Source organism: Sceloporus occidentalis, unplaced genomic scaffold (genome assembly GCF_023333645.1).
Source record: "Sceloporus occidentalis isolate IW3139 unplaced genomic scaffold, rSceOcc1.0.p SCAF_40, whole genome shotgun sequence".
Taxonomy (NCBI): Eukaryota; Metazoa; Chordata; class Lepidosauria; order Squamata; family Phrynosomatidae; genus Sceloporus; species Sceloporus occidentalis.
The window spans coordinates 4,703,773-4,710,000 of record NW_028317020.1 but is presented as its reverse complement, the minus strand read 5'-3'; the positions used below and the strand labels follow the sequence as shown (position 1 = coordinate 4,710,000).

Here is a 6,228-nt window from a genome sequence, read left to right as displayed (position 1 = left end):
AGTGGGGACAGAGGGCGGGCCGCCCAGGTAGCGGCAGCCCCACTCGCAACGGCAGCTTCTTTTAGCTGCACTCCGGGCGACTCCTCCGCCCGGAGTAGTCTGGACAGGGGGAGGGCAGCCCGGTTAGCGGCGGCCCCGTACACGGAGGACGGCACCTCCGGGGACACCGAAGCCGCAGGAGCAGCCGGGACAACTAGGTCCACCACCACAGGGTGGATGGGACCAATTACAACGGGGGGAGCGGCCACAGAACCGCCGATCCCTCTGGAGGGACAAGGAGGCGGGCACGCCGCCGGGAGCGCCGGCACGGATCCCGCGGCAGCAGCAGCCGCCCCGGCGGCCGCCGAAGCGGTCGCCGGTGCCGCAGCCGGCCGCGGGGGTGACAAAACCCGCGCCCCGACGGGGGCCACGGAAGACGGACGGACACAGACAGGGGAACGTGAACGTACTACAGAGGGAACACACACTGGGGGTGGGGGGACAACAGGGGACATGACAACAACAGGGGACATACCGACAGGTACATCGGGGAAGGTACTCACACAAGGTCCCCGGGGCTCACCGGCCAAACGCAGACCGGCGGGGATAGTGTCCCTGGCCCTCCGACGGGAAGGGCCCGCTCTCGGATCCTCGGCAGCAGCGTCGGGGACCCGGGCCGGGAGGGATGGGAACTCCTCCTCGGACATGATGGGGGGGGTATCCCCAACGCTCTCCTCCCCGGACGATTGGATAGCGGGCCTGCTCCTGGTGGTCTTCTTTTTCCGCCTCCGTGGCGCAGCTTGGATCTTAATGTCCTCCTCCTCGTCCAATTCCTCCATTGAAAAAATCAGCGGCCTTCGTATAGCGGACCTCTCCTGGGTCCCGTCGTACTGTGGTGGTGGCGGTGGCGGTGGTGATGTAGGCGCCACCGGTTCCGGGTCCTCCGGGGTCGGTGGTACCCCCGACTCCTCCACCTCCTGCTCCCGCAGCTTCTCCTGCAGGAACCGCACGCGGTCACGGTTCTGGGCTGTGCGTCTCGCCAACTCCGCTTCTTTCTCCTTCAGGGAGACGATCCGCTCCCGTATGGGGCCGCGATGACGACTCCCCACCCTGTTGCTCTGCTGCCGGAGCTCTTTCAGCTGTCCGGCAACCTCCTCCTTCTCCTCCCCCAGGGAACGCAACTCTTGTTGGAGGTTAGCCAGGGCCTGCCTGAGGGGTTCCCCGTCTGACTCCGCAGGTACTGGGAGCCCCACCTTAGCCTTTTGGGCATAGGAAGGGCCCTGTTCCACCGCCTCCTCATCTTCAGGGTTCGTATTCACACTCGCCTCGGCGGTCTCCAAGGCCCTGGCCCCGGCGTCCCTGAGGGCGAGGGCCCGTAGATGGAGGGCCCCCAGCAACAGGAGGGAAATCTGGTCGACCCTCAGATGGTGGGGCAGACCGACTCCCTTCTTGAGCATGGCTATTTTGGCGCTCAAGGCCGTGGTGTATGCCTCGAGCGCCTCCATGTTCCGACGCACAGCCCTGCATACGGTTCCTGCAGTCTCCCGGGATGGGAGTAGGATGCCGTCCTCCGTGTAGACCAGTTTCTCCGAGATTATGGCAATGCGGCCCCTCCACTCCTCAATGAGGGTGGAGGCCATGATGGGACCCCGGGGAGGCAGTTACCTTCCCCGGGGTAGCAAACGTCCAGCACCGAAAGTAATAAAAAAGAAACCAAGTTCCACCAGCAACACAAAAACACCTCCTCTCCCCTCGCCTCCCAACTCCACAGTGAGCAGCCGACGCCCAGCCCTGATTGGAGCTGGAATTACCGCGGCTGCTGGCACCAGACTTGCCCTCCAATAGATCCTCGTTAAAGGATTTAAAGTGTACTCATTCCAATTACAGGGCCTCGAAAGAGTCCTGTATTGTTATTTTTCGTCACTACCTCCCCGAGTCGGGAGTGGGTAATTTGCGCGCCTGCTGCCTTCCTTGGATGTGGTAGCCGTTTCTCAGGCTCCCTCTCCGGAATCGAACCCTGATTCCCCGTTACCCGTGGTCACCATGGTAGGCACAGAAAGTACCATCGAAAGTTGATAGGGCAGACATCCGAATGTATCGTCGCCGTCACGGGGACGTGCGATCGGCCCGAGGTTATCTAGAGTCACCAAAGCGGCCGGCGGGGGCGAGCCCGCCGGATTGGTTTTGGTCTGATAAATGCACGCATCCCTGGGGGTCAGCGCTCGTCGGCATGTATTAGCTCTAGAATTACCACAGTTATCCAAGTAACAGATGGAGCGATCAAAGGAACCATAACTGATTTAATGAGCCATTCGCAGTTTCACTGTACCGGCCGTGTGTACTTACACGTGCATGGCTTAATCTTTGAGACAAGCATATGCTACTGGCAGGATCAACCGTGTAGCTCCCGTCATCACGCGGGGGCCTGGCGGCGGCCGGGCCCGGACGCGGCCCCCGGCAGACCGCTCCCGCCCCGGGGGCCGGGGCGGGAGGCGGCGGGCGCCGGGGGCGCAGCCCTCGGATCGGGTCTGCGTAAGGGGGACGCGGCGAGGGGGCCGCGGGGACGGAGGGAGAGCGCGCGCTCCCCCTCCCTTCGTTCGGGGCCGGGAGAAAGGAAGGTGCGTGCTCCGCGGCGGGGGGAACCCGGGGTGGGACGTGGAGCGCCCGCGGGTAGCCCCAACCGGCCGCGGCTTCGGGCCGCTGGGAGTCCGGGGCCGAGCAAACTCAGTCGCCTGCGAGGGGGGTCCGGCGCCCGGGGCGGCTCTCCCCCGGCACGGGGGAGAGGCCTCGGGGCCAAGGGCCGGGCCGGGCCGCGGTGGGGCCCGGGGGTCCGCGCCGGGAAGTGTGCGGGGAGGCGGGCCGCTCGCCTGCACCAGGGGGCCCACCGGGGACCGCCTGAGCGAGGGTTGCCTTCCCCGGCCCGGCGCGGGGCACCAGATCGGTCGTTGTCCTGGTCGTGGCGGTCGACACCGACCGCTCACCTATATATCCGGCGGAGGGTGCCTGAGGACCCTGGCGAACCGGGAAGGAGTTCCGCGACACCACCGGGAAAACCCGGCCAGGCAGGCCGACTTCGATGGAGCGAGGGTCGGATGCGGCCGGCAAATCCGTTCTCATAGACTTCCAGGGCTTTTCAAGCAACTTGGCCTGCCAGAAATGGGGACTTAGAGCGAAAACGCCAGCCGGCAGCGAGCAACTTGGGCTGCCGGGAACGGGTAGGACCGACAGTGCGGCACACGGGCTGGGCGTCCCGAGGTCCGGGGTGCCCCGGGCGGAACCCTCAGCCGTCTACCCGGCGGCAAGTTCACGGGAGCCGGGGCCGGGCCGGGAGCCGCGGCCGGGACCGGGGCCGGGTAGGACCGCCGGTGCGGCAACCGGGCTGGGCGGCCCCAGGTCCGGGGAGCTCCTGGCGGGACCCTCGGAGGTCTACCCGGCGGCAGGTTCACGGGAGCCGGGGCCGGGCCGGGAGCCGCGGCCGGGACCGGGGCCGGGTAGGACCGCCGGTGCGGCACCCGGGCCGGGCCTCCCGAGGTCCGGGGAGCCCCTGGCGGGACCCTCGGAGGTCTGCCACAAGGTGGGCTTCCCGGGACACGGCCCGGGACTTGGGCGGGTAGGACCGCCGGTGCGGCACCCGGGCTGGGCCTCCCGAGGTCCGGGGAGCCCCTGGCGGGACCCTCGGAGGTCTGCCCCAAGGTGGGCTTCCCGGGACCCGGCCCGGGACTTGGGCGGGTTGGAACGCCGGTGCGGCACCCGGGCCGGGCACCCCGAGGTCCGGGGAGCCCCTGGCGGGACCCTCGGGGGTCTGCCCCATGGTGCTCTTCCCGGGACCCGGCCCGGGACTTGGGCGGGTTGGACCGCCGGTGCGGCACCCGGGCCGGGCACCCCGAGGTCCGGGGAGCCCCTGGCGGGACCCTCGGGGGTCTGCCCCATGGTGCTCTTCCCGGGACCCGGCCCGGGACTTGGGCGGGTTGGACCGCCGGTGCTGCACCCGGGCTGAGCACCCCGAGGTCCGGGGAGCCCCTGGCGGGACCCTCGGGGGTCTGCCCCATGGTGCTCTTCCCGGGACCCGGCCCGGGACTTGGGCGGGTTGGACCGCCGGTGCTGCACCCGGGCCGGGCACCCCGAGGTCCGGGGAGCCCCTGGCGGGACCCTCGGGGGTCTGCCCCATGGTGCTCTTCCCGGGACCCGGCCCGGGACTTGGGCGGGTTGGACCGCCGGTGCGGCACCCGGGCCGGGCGTCACGAGGTCCGTCGGAGGTCTACCGGCCGGGGCCGGGACCTGGCCGGCACCCGGGCTGGGCTTCGCGAGGTCGTTGGGAGCCGGCTCTCTGGAACAAGCAGCAGCTTCCCTATATATCCGGCGGAGGGTGCCTGACGTCCCTGGCGAACCGGGACGGAGTTCCACGTCACCACCGGGAAAATCCGGCAAGGCATGCCGACTTCGATGGAGCGAGGGTCGGATGCGGCCGGCAAATCCGACCTCATTGACTTCCAGGGTTTCTCAAGCAACTTGACCTGCCAAAAACGGGGACTTAGAGCAAAACTGCCGGCCGGCCGCGATCAACTTAGGCGGCCGGGAACGGGCACTTTGGGCACATCGACATCTACAGGACACCTAAATGGATAAATCTGGATGGAATTGTCTGTCTTTTTACCTAATTTTGTGAGGATTCAGAGGGAAAATGAAAAAAACACAGATTTTTTTTTCTAATTCTTGCTACTTTTTACTAAATTTCTAATTCTAAATTTTCAGCTAATCATCCAACTATGGTATCAAAAGAAAGCTCTATCTCTCCTTGAAAAAACAATATATAGTTTATATGGGTACACTATTCACAGTAAAAGAGAATCATCGCTGAACCGACATAGCGCAAAAATGGCAAAATTTCTCCGGGATTGAAGGGGTTAAGTGTCATTTAGAACACCATTGTATATTTGTAATCTAATCATCTGTTACATGCCTAAATATCAGCTTATGGTTAATAAAATGCCATTGTTGAAACAATATAATTTAATTAGACCATTAGTATATATTAACAACCTAAAACACTTTAATTGTGATCTATTAATGCAGAAAATAAATAATAAGCGCATTAAATACCATTTTTGCATAGCCAGAAAACCAATTGTGTTTAAATAATTTGATTTCATATTTAAATTTTCGCAAATTATAACATACTAGAATTAGCAGAATTTTACTGCCAGATTCAAGTAGGTTTATGAGAAGAAACAAGTTAAAAACTAGCTATCACTTGTGCTCTTCAAACTCTCACCTTGTGTAATCAGCTTTAGAGATTGGTAGCAGGTCTATGGCCTGATCGCCTGTTCAAATTTTGGAACAGTCATTATTTCCTATCTGAGGTTGTTGTTTTTATATATTTCTTTAAAATTATTTAGTAAAATAATTTTATTGCTCCATCTATCTACTCCTATATAACCAGGGTGAGGTTGGGGCCCAACAGCAAAGAGTCATCATCATTTGTATGAATGTGTGTATATTTTATTTATTTAGCGCTTATAGGTGTTCAACATTTTAATAAAAGGGAGGTCCATAAGACCTGACTGCCACCTTATGAACTCTGTCTATCATGGTCCTGATCATTATACCTTATTAATTGGCTCATAGTAGTACATACAAGGGTCCATATGTTACTCTTTTATCCGTCCAGCTGCTTCCCTTGCTCGGAGCTTTGTGGATTTCTCTGGAGATCTCATTGATCCCCAGATATCCATGGTTGCCTCCGTCATGCTTGAGTAATCTTAAACATTGAAGCAGCCTGAACATTCCCACTGACACTCTCCACAAGCAATGGCAAAGGCTGAGTAGATAAAAGAGAAGGTTATACCCTGCTAGAGACTTAACACTGCTCTTTTACAGCAAGTTTTTCATGTTTAGTCTCTTGTGAATCTCTGAATAATGTCTTACGGGTGTGGGGCAACTGCAAAAGCCATTCCTGATACCTCTTGTATTTTACGTGGATGTTGAGTCCAACTTGGAAATACTTGTTTTTGTGATAAAAAAAAATTAAATATACAGTGTATAGAAGTTGTTTCTAAGCGCCACAATAACTTGAACTCAATATCAATCTCTTTCTATCCTTCCCGGAAAGTTCTTCAGTGTTATACATGTAGTGAGGGCTGAAAAATGCTCATCTTAAAGAAAAATTTATTAGAACGTCCATTTTGGAAGTTAATGAACAGCATTGCTCTTCATAAGAAGCTTGTCATTGCAATTCTGTAGTGACAAACA

General features: G+C 59.3%; 1 pseudogene; it reads right to left on the bottom strand.

Moving 5' to 3' along the window:
• Positions 1–1,766: 1,766 nt before the first annotated feature.
• LOC149290236 (18S ribosomal RNA) lies at positions 1,767–2,378 on the bottom strand (annotated as a pseudogene; the record flags this gene model as incomplete).
• Positions 2,379–6,228: the final 3,850 nt, after the last annotated feature.